Here is a 19,338-nt window from a genome sequence, read left to right as displayed (position 1 = left end):
AGTAGCGATTCATACAACAAAATGAACAACAACAGCCAATCGCGATTGAAAAGAAAATCTGGAAAATGTTTTAGGGTTTGCTACAGTACTTCGTCTTCTTCACCAAAATCGTGAAATCATTTTCCCATAAATGGACATACAGCATAGCATTTGACTCATCACACAACACTCATCACAAATCCAACAACCATTAACAATAACTCTAGCTAACAAAGCGGCATCATGCGAAAACATATTCAAACATCAAGTTTCCAATCAACATAACTTTGTAAATACTCAACCATTTTTAATGATTTAAGTTTCAGAATGACCAGCATAGCAAGCTCTATCATAAGCATGGCATGATTTTAAAAAATAAGAGATTCGAAAACTGACCAAGATTGAAGCTCAGTGATGATTCAAGTGTTGTTTGGTTGTTTATGCTCGAAACAGGTGCTTCTTCCAGCTTGCAATGATGAATGGTCAAGTTATTTTAGCTCAAGAATGCTTGGAATTGCTCAACTCGAGATCTGCCATTAATGGAGCTTGTAGAAACAGAACTTGAAGCTGGCTTACAGTCGTGGAATGTTGCTCACAAATGCCTCCAAAGGGTTTGTAAATGATGGAACAAACAATAAATGGAAGAGTTCTTTGAAGGTTTTCAACAGAAAATCCAAATGAAGAAAAGTAGGGTTTTAGAGAAAATGGTTTTTCTGTTTTGTATCTGAGGCTGCTAGGGTTCCTTTGAGCAGAAAATGAACAATATATATGCTGTTTATGTTGCTAAGCATGATTAGTCCAAGTGGTAATTCAAATTTTGTTAAAATCACATGTTTTGCTAATTTGGTCCATTTTCACTCAAATGGCAAGGTCTGTGGTTACAGCTGCGAAAGTGGCCTTGTACATACTCCAAATATGATTTCTTAGCAATTTCAATTGGCAAAATATATTGGAAAGGCTTAAATTGCAAAATCACTTTTTCACCTCACTTGAAATAATTCAAGTCACTTCAAAAAGTGCCATTTTGATTGGTGAGTTTTTGTTAAATTGTGATGACATATTTGGAAAGAGGGCATCAAATGTGACTTGTAGCAAAAAACCCCACCCAATTTGGCCAAATGGTTTGGAAGATATGCCACTTTGAAGTTCAAAAATTTTTGAGAATGATTTGATCATAACTTGCCAACCATTCATGGGAATTGAGTGTTCTTGGACTTTTTGAAAATGGGAGAACAATATCTTCAACTTTCATGTTGGGAAACAATTCATTTGAAGCTTGTATCATGATGTAGTTTTGAGGATCAAGACTTTCCATTTTTGGCAAATTCCAAATACAGGTCAACTTTCTATTTTTGGAAATTTCTTGTTTGACTTCAAATTCTTCCATGATGATGTTTGACATGTTATATGAGGCCTATATGGACATGAATGAACCCCTTCAAACCATTTCCCACCTTGAAATCCATAAAATCAGGCACAGTTGACCACAGTTGACCATGGTTGACTTTTTAGGGTTTCCGGTGAACTGAGCCATGACTGATGACTTCTGGGCGCCCAATCTTTGACCAAAACACTTCAAAAGGACCCCTAGGTCATGTGAACATGTTGGACCAACCCTAGGGCCTTGCCTCAAAGGAAAATGCACTGACTTGCTTGATTGACTGATCTCCTGACCAGTTTGACCTAATTCTTCTGAATGGCTTGCACTTGGGCAAAAGGGACAATGCAATGTTATGCAGTGGACTATGTTAATGTTCTGACCTAATATGAGAATGTATGAAATGTAGGGTGCAAATTTGAGGTGCTACAGCTGCCCCTATTCAATCAGCTGGGAACCCGAATGGATGAGAGCAACGGCTGTTAGACTTTCAGGGTAAACAGGGATTGAATACCAAGAACCGTAGAAATTTGCACTCTGCTGGGAAAATAATTAACAACGCCCGTCAGGATCGGCGAAGAAACAGTCTTGAAAGAAAAAAATCCGTCTGGAACGAAAAAAGAAATCGGCCTGAATACCGAAACAGAAACGTCGACCTGGATACCAAAATAAATGGTAACACAGGGATAACCATGGCCTGAGTGCCGCTCGTCAGTCTGAATACTGAGCCTCGGAATATGAGAGATTTGATGTCGATCTCAAACATCGGAAATTGGCATGGACGCCACATTCGGCCTGGATACCACCTCGGTCTGAACACCGGAAAATTGGCCTGAATGCCGGAAAACTGGTCTGAATACCCTAAGTTCTTCGTCCTGATTGTTGAGAACTTCTTCGATCTGGAAATCGGAAACTGGCCTGAATGCCACTTCGGTCTGGATACCGGGAAAACTGGTTTGAATACCATAAGTTCTTCGTCCTGATTGTTGAGAACTTCTTCGATCTGGAAATCGGAAACTGGCCTGAATGCCACTTCGGTCTGGATACCGGGAAAACTGGTCTGAATACCATAAGTTCTTCGTCCTGATTGTTGAGAACTTCTTCGATCTGGAAATCGGAAACTGGCCTGAATGCCACTTCGGTCTGGATACCGGGAAAACTGGTCTGAATACCATAAGTTCTTCGTCCTGATTGTTGAGAACTTCTTCGATCTGGAAATCGGAAACTGGCCTGAATGCCACTTCGGTCTGGATACCGGGAAAACTGGCCTGAATGCCACTTCGGTCTGGATACCGGGAACTCTGGCCTGAATGCCACTTCGGTCTGGATACCGGGAACTCTGGCCTGAATGCCACTTCGGTCTGGATACCGGGAACTCTGGCCTGAATGCCACTTCGGTCTGGATACCGGGAACTCTGGCCTGAATGCCACTTCGGTCTGAATACCGGGAACTCTGGCCTGAATGCCACTTCGGTCTGGATACCGGAAACTTCTTCGATCTGAAAGTCGGGAAAGACTGGCTTGAATGTCACTTCGGTCTGGATACCGGGAAAACTGGCCTGAATGCCACTTCGGTCTGGATACCGGGAACTGGCCTGAATGCCACTTCGGTCTGGATACCGGGAACTCTGGCCTGAATGCCACTTCGGTCTGGATACCGGGAACTCTGGCCTGAATGCCACTTCGGTCTGGATACCGGAAACTCTTCATGTCTATCAGCATCGGCGAAGATAACAAAACAGTGATACGTGAGCCGGCACGCATGCCAAAGACCCAAGTTGGGGATAACAATCGAAAGATTGACCAAAGAGTGCATGAGATATATTATCTGTAGCCGTCAAAATGTAGATAATACACTCGCATGGAAGATTATCTATAACCGGGTTGTAGGTTGTTAAATGAATAATCGACCGAAAAGAAAGGCATCAGGGTACCAGGACTAGGCATGCAAAAGATGACCAATCAAAAGAGGATAAAGTTGCTAACTCGGAGCAAATACCCAAAAGAAAGGGGAAGACCCACTGGGGACAATACTGCTTGATCAAGGCAAGTATCCAAAGGGGACAAGACTATCAATACCACAAAGAGGGGATTACATCTACCGGTTAGTAGGCAGAAAACCACGGAAAAGTAACCAGTCATCGATAGGATGAGCACACAGGGTTAACTCCACCAAGGGGATGAAAGTGGGATTTTACAGCTACCAGTTAATAGGTAGAAAACCACAAAGATAGGACTTACAACTACCGGTTCGTTGGTAGAAGCCACAAACAGCATGAACCACAAAGGCTACCTCTGCTAGGGGGTGAAAGTGGGATTTTACTATTACCAGCTTGTAGGTAGAAAACCACAAAGATAGGACTTACAACTACCGGTTCGTTGGTAGAAGCCAAAAAATTCCGCTGAGGATGAGATGAATGAGTGTCGGGTAGTGAGCGACTATTCATTTATGCCCCAGGGAAGCACAAGAGACAGCGAACAAGAAGCCAATTTAGGATCGATCCAAGAAGGCAAACTGAATCAAGACTCATCCTAATGAGGAAAGAACTCAATAGGGAAAACCCATCCCATTATGGAGGGAACGGAAGCAACCGTCATCCACGAGGATGTATCTCGGTGGGGAGCGCAGAAGGAATGGTGGACATTTTTCTGCTTAAGGGGTCGACTCTATATGGAGAGATCAGACATGCCCACATATGCTAGGGGAATTGAACCAAACTTGCAAAATGATGCCAACTTCGGGGAGTAACACTGCTGGGGATACCCACTCAACTAAGGAGTCACTTGTTGGGAAAACACCGACTTCTCAACCATGCTGATGAACCCAATTCTGAAGCCGATCCAATGGCGCGATGCTAAACTCTTTCCAACAACCCAATCTCGGCTGGTCACCACGGCCTAGGGCTAATGGACATGTTTGCAATGTTGATGCATGAGTTTTTTTGTTTTACACAATGCCCCATGATCATGGAAATGCTATGCACTAATGATGCAATATGCTATGCTTATCTAAATGATGAATGCATAAACACACGTCTCCTCCAGAGACAAACACCGGGGAACTCCAGGAACTGTGCTGAGGATCTTATAATCACGTCAACTTCCACCCTGCTGGGGAAAGACAAACCTTGCTGAGGATGCACTCCATCGAACCTGAACTGCTTGGAGATTACCCTGCTAGGGGAGGCAACCCATTCTTATCTCTACTGGGGATGATTTTCTTCGAACCCGATCCGCTTGGGGACCTCGCTGAGGGAAAACCATCAACACAAACCCTACTGGGAAGGCAGTAACCTTTAGGCTCGCTGAGGAGACACTGATCTCAAATCTGTTAGGGAGGTAACCCTCTCACACCCACTGGGGAAATACAGCTTATTGGACACGGAACACCTGTCAAGTCGCCGAACAGCGGCATCCATCGTCCACCCACCGTGTCGACTTTCCACTTTTGAGAACACCCAGACTCGCCTAGACTCTTCTGATTCATCCCACGAAGATCGAATTCCTGGGATTCATACAAACTTTCCAGTCCTTAGACTTTGAAGATGATTAATCCTCCAGGGTCGCCGTCACAACTCTGTCACGGGCCTTTTCACCGTTCAACTATCTCTTGCCCCTGATCGGGCTCTGCAGGGATCTCTTTTGTTAAAAGGTTTCATACCACTACATGCCAACGAATGAAGATATCTAACAGCACCTGCACAAGAGATTGTTAGATAAAAGCGTGCCCCAGGCGTGCCCCATATTTCAACACCTAGGTCACCCAAACTTCCGAATAAGATTTCCAGATTTCAATCTTATAAGCACGCATCGGAAGGGACGTCTATGTTTCAAAATGCAACTATTCTTATCAAAACGAATGGATGTTTTCGTAATCAAAACGGTAATGAAAACAAAAACAAAATTATTTGACTGAACACGCACTTTATTGACTGGAATAAAAGATGGCTCACAACCGAGCAACACACAGGAAGCGAACCCTGGAAAGAGGTGATTGCACATAAAAGGAAAAAATCTATCCTAATGGCAACGTGAAACTGTGATCTCATCGGGTTCCAACTCAGTTACACCTCATATGTCCTCAAGACTTTCCGCACTTTCGGGTTTCAAGATGCTTCCGATCGGTCTCTGTCGGAGATTATCCAAGTCATCATGAGCACAAACGATCATGCTAGACGCAATTGTTCGTTCCATTCCCTCTTTGCCTGGACCGCCCTTTCGGGTTTTAGTCCATCGGGAGACCCTTTTTTGCCCAAGTCGCCCTTGCGGGTTTTCAACTTGCCGGGTGTACAGTTCTTTTCTTTTGTTATCCCTAACTTTTGCCCGAACCTTTCTCTTTTTTCTTGGTTCGTCGGGATGCCCATTTTTGCCTGGACTCTTTATTCTTTTTGTCCAGCGGGTTTCTTTCACGAAGTATTTTCTAACTGCGTCCGCATTCACAGGGGATGGAAAATCCTCATCATCCGTGGTCGTCAGCGACAAGGCTCTGTCAGAGAAAACCCTTTTTGACCACGAACGGACATTCATAATTGTTTATCCACTTGCCCCACGATCGTCTTCAGGAGGAAGGATCCTTTTCAACACCACATCTCTTCCATGCTACCCACGAGGTCGCACTTCTCGGTCAACAACACGCTTCATTTACTGGGTACAACTGCCCCCATGACAAGTAACTGTCAGCCTCTTTTCTCAACTAGGCTCAACGCGTTATACCAAGTCCTCATCCACTTGCCCTTTTCTAACTTCTCATCCATCCGGACTCTTTACAATGAAATCTAGCCTCCAGCAGGCAAGATCACTTCCATCCCATACCGCATGAGGAAGGCGTTGCCCCAGTAGATGCACGTACCAAAGTACGACACTCAGGATACCAACTTCGTACTCAGCCACTATCATTGGTGCGTTCACATGTTATCGGGGAAGCACTAGCTCAACCTCTTTAAACTCTCCCCATTAGACATCAAAACCCGTTCGGATTCGGGGTCAGGCCCCTCCTCCGGGATCGGTCACTCTCAATCTTTCGATTCGAGTACCTCGAGATGTCCTCATCAGGGACTTCAGACTTCCTTGGTTGACAATCATCAGTGGGTTGTTGGGCGAGATAACCATACAATACCCTCCTCCTGGTTGCTTTCTAGGAGGTATATTGAATATCGTATTCAGTCGACATCACTTGCCCTCTCACAACCCGTCCGTTCGATGCTAGCTCCTCAAGCACATACTTGATCAGATCCATTTTGGACATCCACAAGGTGGTATGAACCAGCATACACTGTCTCAATCGGCGAGCAGCCTATGCCAAAGTACATCAAGTTTTCTCGAGCAGTGAGTGTATTGTTTCACAGTCGATAAACTTTTTGCTTAGGTAAATTGCGTGCTCTTTTCGACAAGACTAGTCATACTGACTCAATACGCACCTCATAGACCCCTTAAGGGCTGCCAGGTACCAGATTAGCAGTCGTTTCTTCCCCGGAAGGTATCAGAATCAGAGGTTCCTACTACTCTTTTTTTTTTTTTTTTCAGGATCAACCTTGATTCCTCTTTCGTTCGCAACATGCCTCGGCAGCTTGCTGGGCAGCACTCCATAAGTGCGCTAATTCGAACTCAACAGTATGAGTTATCTCTACCTGTCAAACAACTTGATCCATCGGATGCCCCTCTTCTGCTTGGGACTTTGCCATCATGTCATCAACATGGCATTTGCTTTCACGATGAATCATATCATGAAACAAAGTCACCCTAGACTTATGATACTTGGCACCGGCCTTCTCGATACTGAACGACATCACCTTATAACCAGAAGGTGCCCCTTGTGTGATGGACATGGTTTACGTCATATCATCTGGCAACAGTTCAATCTGGTCTCGGCCAAGAAGCCATCCATGAAGATAAACTGAGCATTATAATCAATCCAATACCTCGTTGTGACGTACCGGGAATTCATCTTTCAGATTAGCTCAGCTCACATCTCGACAGTCCACACACATTCTCATCTTTCAGCACCGGTTTCCGCTTCCCTGGAGGACAGTCTTCTCTCCATGGTAACTCGTGCCTCCACAACATTGGTATCCTTCCTTGGTGTATCTAGATACAACCAGGCGCACATATACCATCCTGTTCTTGACTTGCCTCTGAAGCGGCCTCAATATTCACTTTCTGACCTCGGCAGTGCTTGGAGCAACAATTCTGAGCACTCCTCATGCGGTTGAATCACCTTCTCCTCTGGTTTCAACGACCCGGCTAATTCCAACAAATCACAATCTTCTTCGCCTTCTCCTTCGGCATGATAAATCGAATTGTCGAAGTCATACAAAGGTGTAACCAAATTGTTATCGATGAGATCAGGAGGGTAATCACTTTTGAGGTTGGAACGAGACAAGTTCAAAAGAAAAACGAAAAACATTGCCATTTTTTTTTAAACTGTAAAAAATGAAAAACAGGGAACACCGCTTTTAATCACAAAAACATCCATTTATTACTGATGCAAAACGTTGCAAAATGAAACACATGAGATGGCCCTTACAATGGACCAGTACGTTTCGGGCAAAACGTATGGCTTTCATGCAAACAAAATTAAAACAGAAATACTACACTTCCGGATGAGCGACAGTGATGCTTTTGGAGACCTTCCAGTTGCCTAGTACGCACGACTTTATCCACAACTCGAGCTTGCGGTCACGGTCAATCTCTTCACTCACTGAGCAAGCATGATCAGGATCCAACATTCCTGCACTGACAAAGGGGTACGGTGGGCGATATCCTCTGTTTGGTCTAGACGACTCTTGATCTGGCTGATAACCGACCCCAAACATGTCTGCTTTTACCACTATGTCAATGATTCTACCCCAACCTCGGGCCTCTTTGTTTTTCACCACCTCTAGAGCTTGTTTATAAGAAGAAATGGACAGTTTCTTCTCTTTCTCGACAACAAGAGCGCTCTCCACCTGGACGGTTTCGATTGCTTGACTGGGTATTTCAAGTTTTCCAATGTCCATTTCTACTTCTTTCATCCTCTGGGTCGTGTCTCCCATTAATACACACCCCTCTGTGGCAACGGCCGCACAACAATTATCAATAACAGGGGAAACTCCATCCTGCACTAGAGGTTCTGGGACCACAGACATGGGAACCTTTAACTGATTTTCCTCAGTCATCTTCATTCCTTTCTTGTCCTTTTTCACCATCTTCACTTTTACAGGACCCTGCCTGGGTACCGGGTTGACATCCCCATTCATTATCTGGGCCAAGCTGATGGTCTTGGAGTCCACCATGTCCTGGACGACATGCTTGAAAGCTCTACAACCCTCAACACTGTGCCCGGGTGCCTCAGAATGGAATTCACAACTGGCATTCTCATCATAGTGTGCAAGCCTCTTCTGTTGTGCTATGGGAATCAAAATCCTTGGCCGGACTAACCCCAAATCCCTCAATCTCCTGAACAGAAGGGTATAGGTCACAGGTGGCTCCTCAAACTGACGATCCGCCTTCTTTCTCTTCATCTGGCTCCTAGCTCTCGGTGCCTTCTGTTGAGGTGGTGGTTGTTGCGGGGGTACAGGTGAGTTACCAACAAGAGTGGTTACAGCAACAGCATAAGGATGATAACGATCCTTACTGCGTTCTTTCTTTGCTGGCACACCACTTGACTCAACCTCCTTTTTGAGCGGACCACTGTCAGAGAGTTTCTTTGCTACCGAGCCAGAGGGATTTGTTACATCGAATGATGGAGCCTTTCCCTGAACTTTCTCCTTGATCATCCAGCTCTCAATCCTTTCCAATCTCTCAGACATGGCTTTCTGCCCCAAGGCAAACCCTTGCACAATACTGAACAATCCCCTCATCATCTCTTTCAGTTCAAGGATGTCGGCGTTGGGAAGATCCATCAACTTGGATTTGTTGAGTCTGACTGTATGTCTGAATGGAAGAGCTATGCGCACCGGTTGACACCTACAAAACAGCAAATGGGTTAGTATGACTCACGCATGCAATGTCTATCCGTACCAGGAATATTCCTTTGATTTTGGTTTCACAGAGACAGATAATTTTTCATCAATAACATTCTGACATCTGGATATCTCTCAACCAGAATCTTAATCAAAAAGTGGACCCTGAGTACGGATAGACACGAGTTAAATGCAGATGAATGCGATGCAAATGCATGAATGCAAGTCACTGCGCCACCAAGTCATCTGAAGACCCATTCTCTGAACTAGTCACAGTCATCGGGACTAAGTCACCATAAATCCGACTTGGGGAGTTCCGAAATAAACGGAACTGGAGATTACATCACTATCATCACAGGAACATCCACTGAACGGATGACCGTCAGATCCTCTGAACAGGTACTTTCAAATTCAACCCGGGGATCCGAAATAAACGGAACCCATTGATAAACCACAGACAGAACTTTGGCGTCCCAGAAATAAACGTCCATAAATTTGGCTGAACCAAAGTCACCATCACAGCACCACTGGCAGAAACCGTATCTGTAGAGATCAAACCCTCCCCTCACTGGTAGGTTCTAAGAACAGAAGTTTGTCAGCTTCAGCCCTTTAGTCGAGAATAATACGTTTACCACTGAAGGTTTGGCATTATTACGGGATAAAAGACCTCTGCTGACTCCCCTCAACAGGATATCCTAAAGCAAGTTCCCAGTCTCGGGGTCCTCGGATTGAGCAGCGAGAATGTGCCCACCAGAGCTAACACAAACGCGTCTCGGAGGAGAGGCCTCGACTGAGTTCTCGGAAAATGGTCACCAGAGTCGACAATTTCTAGAGGAACATCATGTCGTTACGGAACATCCGTAGGACATAATATATCCAAGAGAAACCTCGTCTGGGTGTGGTTCTTCACGAACGACTTAACGTAGCAACATGCCACGCAAGCCTCATGAACATCCACTCTAAAATTTGTGTGTACACTCAAGCCTGGGTAATGGGCTTACCTCTCATAGAACACCCCACCCCAACAAACAGATAAACGGCAGCAGATACAGCAAACATATGTACATGAATGCAATAAGGTAAAGCAGGTAAATGCTGAAAATGAATAACTGTACAAAAGAATAAACACTCAACAAACAAGAAACCTACAAAAGCTAGGAGGGACTCGCTTAGGGAAAATATTATCCCCAGCAGAGTCGCCAGCTGTCGCAACCCGAAAAATACGGTGGTGCGAAAAAAAAACCGGCGAGAAAGAAATGACAGAAGAGTCGCCACTGTGCGTTATTTATCCCAAAGGAGGGAAAGGAAACGCTCGAAGTAAACTTGGAGAAAAGGAAAGGAAAAGACAAGGTCTCGCAACCAAATCTTGGGTTCGGGAGTCGATTATGCGAAGGGAAGGTATTAGCACCCCTACGCATCCGTAGTACTCTACGGGATCCACTCTTGTTTGTTCTTGTCTAGAGGGTGTATGTTTATCTAATGTACTATTTACTAAAAGCAAGGGTCAAAGAAAATGACTCGCACGGATGTCGCATCCACTGCATACGCATCTCATCTGAATATGAGAATCAGAGTCTTCGTAGCTCGGGTACCTATGGGTTAAAGAGGAGTGTGCTCGCTAAGACGTCGCGTCTTATGCCTACGTATCTCATCGGGAATGAGAATCAGAGCAAAACGTAGTTCGGCTAACTACGGGAACAAGGGTCTCGATTGCAACTAGGGCAAGAGAAAGGGAAAGTCTCGATCGCAACGAGGGCGAGAGAAAGGGAATGTCTCGATCGCAACGAGGGCGAGAGAAAGGATCGCAACGAGGGCGAAAGCAAACAAGGATTAATCGTTAGTCGTTAGTCAAACTCGGCAAGACATCGCATCTTGTGCCTACGTATCTCATCTGAACATGAGAATCAGAGTTGCTGTAGTTCGGCTACACGCACGCCGAAACAAAACAAAACACAAAAGGCAAACATGGAGCCTGAATGCCAATCACTGGACTTACATCAACATCCGAACCAAACATACCCACACTGGAAACCAGATGCCACTTGATGGACTTATACCGGACTCCAAGCACACAACGATAGGATACGGAATGCCAATCGCTGGGCTTACATCCATATCCTAACACACACAAGAAGAAACAAGCAACAAGTTACTAAGGAGTCGGGAACTCGAGCCTAGCAACTGTCAAGCAAACACACACAAAAAAGGAAAAGGGTGCCCGGAGAGATCTCGCACGATCTCCTGCCTACGTACCTCATCTGGTATGAGAATCAGGGCGACGTAGTTCCCCTACGCAGGGAAAAAGGACTAGCCTAACCAGATAACAGAGGGAGATACAACTCTAGGGAGACTACGACTCGAGCCTAGATGTTGTCATGCAAAATCATCCCTAAGTTAAGGTTTCTAGCTAACTGGCACAGGGAGCCAGCCTATCCTAATCATGACTTGCACAGGAAGCAAAGCCACACCTAACTTGCACAGGAAGCAAGTCTAAACTAAACCTAACTTGCACAGGAAGCAAGCTAAAGCAAACACACAAGCACAAGTAACACACACTATATGCAAGCAATGGGCTCAATCAAGGTTAAGTTTTAGTCGAGGGGTCATATCAACCTCAACAAACAAACCACTGGAACTGGGTTAATGGTGCTCTTAACCTTGCCATTGAGGGGCTAAGGTGAAGCAGATGAAAGGTGAGTGAAGATAAGACTTCACAGCTCTTATCCCTGGCCTGGGAGAGCTTAAGACAAGAATGTGTGGGTTCAGAAAGGGGGAACCCTTCTACACATTTGAAACTGACTCAACTGTACAATTGTACAAGATCTTGGGTTTGTATCTGCAATGCATCAACACAGTGGTGTGAGCAAAACAGATGACACACAGAATAGCAGGGGATAGATTGCGTATCCCTTGGGTTCTGCCAATTGCCTCTTCACTTAGGAGGTCTTTGACTCTATACAAGGACAAATGTAAACAATCACAAACATTGCCTCTTAAGGAGGACTTCAGACAGGTGCCTGGCCAATTAACAGGCCAGGTCTTCCAGACTACATGAAGATAGAAAGGTATACCTTAATGCAAATTGCTTATCAAGCAAAGCAAAGCAAAAGTTCACAAGGAACTGAGCAACTAAAAGCACCTGAAACCAGTCAGACAACATTAGTACACAACTTCAAAATTAAAGCAAAAGGAAACAGATATCAACCAGTCAACACAAACAAGCTAAGTGTGCAATGCACAAGGCTCAAGGCATATGAGCCAAGCAACCTACAAAACAAATGGGTTAGTCATGATAAACAAGCAAACACAACCAATTTGTATTGGTCTCATTGGATAATTGTTGGTCAACCTGAAAACATGAACTCAAATGTGAGTAACAGGACCACTAGGACAAGCCTAGGGTCAAAAGAGGATAAGAAAGTCAAAACAGCAAATGAAATCCAATCAAAATCATATTCAAACAATCAAGAAACAAAATCAATTGGGTTCACATTCATATCAATCATTATCATCATTTTATAAGCAAAAGAAGTCAAAGCATGGCATATGGAAGCTCATAGAAGTCAACAGCAAGACATAGCTCAAAACCAATCTCAAACATTTCCAAAAATCATCAAATAAATCATGGTCAAACATAATCCATAGCATGGTAAGCATGTCAAATTTCAACTCATTTGGACAAGTAGAAGGTGGTCAATGAAAATCAGAAAGGCAAGGCAATTTTAAGCATGCTCAAAGAAGTCAACCAAACATGCATCAACTTGAAAAAATCATAAATCAGGGATGGCATATGAGAAATGAATGGGACTAAAACCATAGCAAAGTTTAAGATGTCTAGTAATCACATATCAAATTTCATGTCCATCTAATAAAGTATGAGCATTTCACAAAACAAATGGGAACAAGTGTCACAAAAAGTCAACACAAGACCAAACAGGGGACAAAAATCTCAATCAATTGGAAAATGCCATAAACAAATCCAAGAAAAATCACATGTAAACTAGACATACACAAGTTCAATCATGCAAAAATTCAAAGCAATTGGAGTTCAAGAACCAAGGTATCAAAAATCATCAAGCTGCACATCATTGGTGTGACACAAATTGTCACACCCTACTTCAAAAAATCATAACTCAACAACCAGAGATGATAAATTCATAAACTCTACACCAAAATCACCATGAATGTGTCATGTTTAAGCACAAAATATTTGGGATCCATTGGACAAAGCATCAACATTTCACAAATGTTTTGGCAAAAGGTACAAAAAATGGATACATGTCACAAACCCTAATACCATTTAAAATCCACTTATCCAAAAAATCAGGAAAAATCATGATAAAATACTAGAGATCAAGCAGAGCATAATGCAAAAAATGTCATGAAATTTGAATCACAAATGGATGAGATATGATTTTTGCAAGTTGGAGCATCAAAATGAAATAAATAAAATGAAAACAACATGACTTAATAGGACAAGAGGCCCGGGAGTGGCATACTTGTAATTATGTTGGGATTTAAATGAAACGCTGCGCAGCAGCTGGGGACGTGGCAAGCGACGATAGGATCATGGCAATGCAACAGTAGCGATTCATGCAACAAAATGAACAACAACAGCCAATCGCGATTGAAAAGAAAATCTGGAAAATGTTTTAGGGTTTGCTACAGTACTTCGTCTTCTTCACCAAAATCGTGAAATCATTTTCCCAGAAATGGACATACAGCATAGCATTTGACTCATCACACAACACTCATCACAAATCCAACAACCATTAACAATAACTCTAGCTAACAAAGCGGCATCATGCGAAAACATATTCAAACATCAAGTTTCCAATCAACATAACTTTGTAAATACTCAACCATTTTTAATGATTTAAGTTTCAGAATGACCAGCATAGCAAGCTCTATCATAAGCATGGCATGATTTTAAAAAATAAGAGATTCGAAAACTGACCAAGATTGAAGCTCAGTGATGATTCAAGTGTTGTTTGGTTGTTTATGCTCGAAACAGGTGCTTCTTCCAGCTTGCAATGATGAATGGTCAAGTTATTTTAGCTCAAGAATGCTTGGAATTGCTCAACTCGAGATCTGCCATTAATGGAGCTTGTAGAAACAGAACTTGAAGCTGGCTTACAGTCGTGGAATGTTGCTCACAAATGCCTCCAAAGGGTTTGTAAATGATGGAACAAACAATAAATGGAAGAGTTCTTTGAAGGTTTTCAACAGAAAATCCAAATGAAGAAAAGTAGGGTTTTAGAGAAAATGGTTTTTCTGTTTTGTATCTGAGGCTGCTAGGGTTCCTTTGAGCAGAAAATGAACAATATATATGCTGTTTATGTTGCTAAGCATGATTAGTCCAAGTGGTAATTCAAATTTTGTTAAAATCACATGTTTTGCTAATTTGGTCCATTTTCACTCAAATGGCAAGGTCTGTGGTTACAGCTGCGAAAGTGGCCTTGTACACACTCCAAATATGATTTCTTAGCAATTTCAATTGGCAAAATATATTGGAAAGGCTTAAATTGCAAAATCACTTTTTCACCTCACTTGAAATAATTCAAGTCACTTCAAAAAGTGCCATTTTGATTGGTGAGTTTTTGGTAAATTGTGATGACATATTTGGAAAGAGGGCATCAAACGTGACTTGTAGCAAAAAACCCCACCCAATTTGGCCAAATGGTTTGGAAGATATGCCACTTTGAAGTTCAAAAATTTTTGAGAATGATTTGATCATAACTTGCCAACCATTCATGGGAATTGAGTGTTCTTGGACTTTTTGAAAATGGGAGAACAATATCTTCAACTTTCATGTTGGGAAAAAATTCATTTGAAGCTTATATCATGATGTAGTTTTGAGGATCAAGACTTTCCATTTTTGGCAAATTCCAAATACAGGTCAACTTTCTATTTTTGGAAATTTCTTGTTTGACTTCAAATTCTTCCATGATGATGTTTGACATGTTATATGAGGCCTATATGGACATGAATGAACCCCTTCAAACCATTTCCCACCTTGAAATCCATAAAATCAGGCACAGTTGACCATGGTTGACTTTTTAGGGTTTCCGGTGAACTGAGCCATGACTGATGACTTCTGGGCGCCCAATCTTTGACCAAAATACTTCAAAAGGACCCCTAGGTCATGTGAACATGTTGGACCAACCCTAGGGCCTTGCCTCAAAGGAAAATGCACTGACTTGCTTGATTGACTGATCTCCTGACCAGTTTGACCTAATTCTTCTGAATGGCTTGCACTTGGGCAAAAGGGACAATGCAATGTTATGCAGTGGACTATGTTAATGTTCTGACCTAATATGAGAATGTATGAAATGTAGGGTGCAAATTTGAGGTGCTACAAGTTGTAGGTATTCGAATAAGGATTTCCTTGTGCGTAATTTACTTGATCAGTGGGGACTCCTGCTAATATATGACATTCTGGTGCAGTGTTTCCAGGAATTCCACATAACTCACAGTTTGGAGTCACGGCAACCACGGTGGCTGCGGGTGGTATGGTCAAGTTGTCTAACTTTTGAACAAGGGCACTTACCTTTGCATGGACATGGTCAAGGCTACTTATTTCGTACATTCCACTTTTTGTTTGGGATTTTTCTACTGGAGTGCTTTCACCTCCCCATTGGCAATGGTTTTGGGCCATGTTTTCGATGAGTTGATAGGCTTCGTTGTATGGCTTGTCCATAAGTGCACCGCCCGCGGCAACGTCTACTGTCAGTCTTGTGTTATACAAAAGCCCATTGTAAAATATGTGAATGATCACCCAGTCTTCGAGACCGTGATGTGGGCATATCCTCATCATGTCTTTATATCTCTCCCATGCGTCGTAGAGAGATTCTGCATCTTTTTGTCGAAATCCGTTGATTTGAGCTCTCAGCATAGCAGTTTTGCTCGGCGGAAAATATTGGGCTAAGAAAACGTTCTTCAGTTCTTCCCATGTAGTGACTGAGTTGGATGGCAAGGATTGCAACCAAGTCCAAGCTCTATCTCTTAGAGAGAAAGGAAAAAGGTGTAGTCTTATCGCATCTTGAGATACACCATTCGCCTTCACAGTGTCTGCATACTGCACAAACTTGGTCAAATGTTCATTAGGGTCATCCATAGGATTTCCAACAAATTGATGTTGTTGGATAGCTGATAATAATGAGGGTTTCAACTCGAAATCGTTTCGATCGATAGCAGATGCAGCAATGCTGTTGTGAGGTTCTTGTTGGGACGGGGTAGCGTAGAACTTAAGAGGACGATTATATGGTCCCACTACAGCCATGGTTGGTTTTTCAACTGGTTCAGTAGTAGGAAAGAAGATATCGAAAATATTGTACCTTCGCTGGTACTCTAGTATTTGGCGTCTTAAATATAAGAAACGCTATAATTCTGCGATTGGTGGTGCTAAGTTTTCGCCTTGTGAGCGAGTACTTGGCATACAACCGAGAAATAATTGAAAGGAAATTAGTTTTTACCTTAGTCTATACTGCGCAACGAAAGAATCACATTATTTGACTAAATCAGGTCCCCGACAACGACGTCAAAAACTTGATACGTCTCGTGACTGTATATAAAATATAGTATATTGGATACTTGGCTGCAAGTGCACAGTCTAGTCGTTTTAGTTTTAAAAGATATCGAACCCACAGGGACTGATGGTCAAACTAATGCTATCGATGTTACTATGCAACGCTTCAACTGTTAGCGATTCGATAAGTCACCGGTGTATATTTTAATTACCAAATACCTTTCAGTAGAAAATATTTATTTAAAAGGCTTTATCTCACACTCTCGTGATTATTGACTCGGACTATACTATTAAGTCAGAATGTACGCTCTCGATGTCCCATTTGAAATTAAAAATACTTTTTGAAAATAGATAATTTCTAATTGCTTTTAAAGTGCTCTCGCTGTTTTTAAACTCAATGCCTAGTTTTTACTATCCAGTTTGACCCTCACGCTCTCGCGATTGTCGGTTCTAACCTTAGTTAATTCCCAACTCCCGTGACAAAATCGTATTAAATAGATTCTCACTCTAGTGACAAAGTTAATTAAATTCAAATTAAAAACGACAGCCAGAAAGATTATTTGAGAAAAGAATTTTACACCGATTATTATTAAATCCCGTCTAATTAAATTGTTTACATACTGATACCGGTAGTTTAGCCAGACATATTAATTAATGCAAACACGGACGAACATAAACAAATTGACAATAAACAAAACATAATTATTTAATAATAAAGCAATAATAATAATAATTGAATAAAAACCTAGAACTTTGATTAATCAAATATGTCGAATCTTGAAGTACTGGAGCAGTCCTCCACAGGTCGGTAGGATTCTGCTTCTTCGAAACAATTGCTTAAACTAAATTAAATAATTTGCAGTAGTTCCCCAATATAGGAAACTACTACTTTTGGCTAAATGAAAAACGGAAAAGGAAGGGAAAAATCAAAGCTCTGAATGGAACCGTAAACAAATTGCGGTAAAAGAAAACAATGTTTGCTGAAGAAAAATAATGGAAAACGAAATTGTAGTGGAAAAAATGCAGAAAAAATGGCTTGAAAGTTGCTTCATAGAGGAAAACACAATTGTCCGTAGGTTTCCAACTTCCCTACTTTTATAGTATTCATTTGGTCTTCGTAGTTGAGAGAAATAAGGGTGACTTGGTTGAGTGAGAGATTCACGGAAAAATGGGTTAAGGAGCGAAAAATGGGGTCTGTGGATCACTTCTGTTGAAAAATTCATTACGCTGCTTTTGGCTTTGTGACGGTTGTGGTGGGCTTGTGGCGTTCGTCACACCTAGGGCATGACGATCGTGACGGAGCGTGTGACGGTCGTCACCTGCACAAAATTTATACTTTCTGGGTTTTCTGGTTTTTCTGTTGTTTCTCTTCCGTTTCTTCTTCTTTTCCTTCCTTTTATATATTTTGCTCATTTAAGCATGGGAATTGAAATACCTACAAAAATAACTCGAACACTTGTGGAATAGTCGGAACATAAATGAAAATGGTACGATTTTTAAATGTAAATCAAGACAAATATACGATGTATTTTCGCGTATCAATACATCACCTTGATCAGTTATGAGATATCCATATCTCTCAGGTAGGTGATGTATCCTGCTTGACCTACGCTGGTCTTGTTCTACTTGAGCAGGTTGCTCTTCCACAACTACTTATGTTTCCTGCTTTAATTCCTCCATAGGTGTATCAATGCTTTGTGATTCTTGAATTTCTTCAAGCTCTACTTTCCTCCCACTGATTCCTTTGGAAATAAAATCCTTTTCTAGGAAAACTCCAGTTCGAGCGACAAACACTTTGCCCTCAGAAGGATTGTAGAAGTAATACCCTCTTGTTTATTTAGGATACCCCACAAGTAAGCATTTGTTAGATTTGGGCTCAAGCTTAGTTGAAATTGTCGTTTCACATAAACTTCGCAACCCCAAATCTTCATGTAAGACATATGTGGTTTCTTACCACTCCATATCTCATATGGTGTCTTCTCAACCTTTTTGGATGGAACACGGTTAAGTGTGTAAGCCGCTGTCAATAGTGCATGTCCCCAAAAGGAGTTTGGAAGATCGGCGTAACTCATCATGGATCGGACCATGTCTAACAGGGTTCTATTTCTTATCTCAGATACACCGTTCCATTGGGGTGTTCTAGGAGGAGTAAGTTGGGATAGGACCCCACACTCTTTCAGATGGTCATCAAACTCTAGGCTTAAATACTCACCACCTCGATTTGATCGAAGAGTTTTAATATTCTTACCTGGTTGGTTTTGTACTTCGTTCTTGAATTCCTTGAACTTTTCAAAGGACTCTGATTTGTGTTTCATTAAATACATATAACCATATCTACTGAAATCATCAATAAATGTGATGAAGTACTGAAAACCTCCTCTGGCTGGTATGTGCAGTGGTCCACATACATCAGTATGTATGAGGGCCAAAAGATCATTAGCTCTTTCACCTTTTCCTTTAAATGGTGACTTTGTCATCTTTCAAATTAAACAAGATCTGCATGTCTCATATGA

At 42.2% G+C, this 19,338-nt stretch overlaps 1 non-coding gene across 1 annotated transcript; it reads left to right on the top strand.

Annotated features, from left to right (window-relative positions):
- Positions 1-16,085: 16,085 nt before the first annotated feature.
- On the top strand, positions 16,086-16,192 carry LOC127077818 (small nucleolar RNA R71). The gene has a single exon (XR_007787589.1). It is a non-coding gene; the product is annotated as a small nucleolar RNA R71 (small nucleolar RNA).
- Positions 16,193-19,338: the final 3,146 nt, after the last annotated feature.

The sequence above is a fragment of the Lathyrus oleraceus genome, chromosome 4 (genome assembly GCF_024323335.1).
Source record: "Lathyrus oleraceus cultivar Zhongwan6 chromosome 4, CAAS_Psat_ZW6_1.0, whole genome shotgun sequence".
Classification (NCBI taxonomy): domain Eukaryota; kingdom Viridiplantae; phylum Streptophyta; class Magnoliopsida; order Fabales; family Fabaceae; genus Lathyrus; species Lathyrus oleraceus.
The sequence above is the reverse complement of the archived record's forward strand: the minus strand, read 5'-3'. Positions and strand labels throughout refer to the sequence as shown.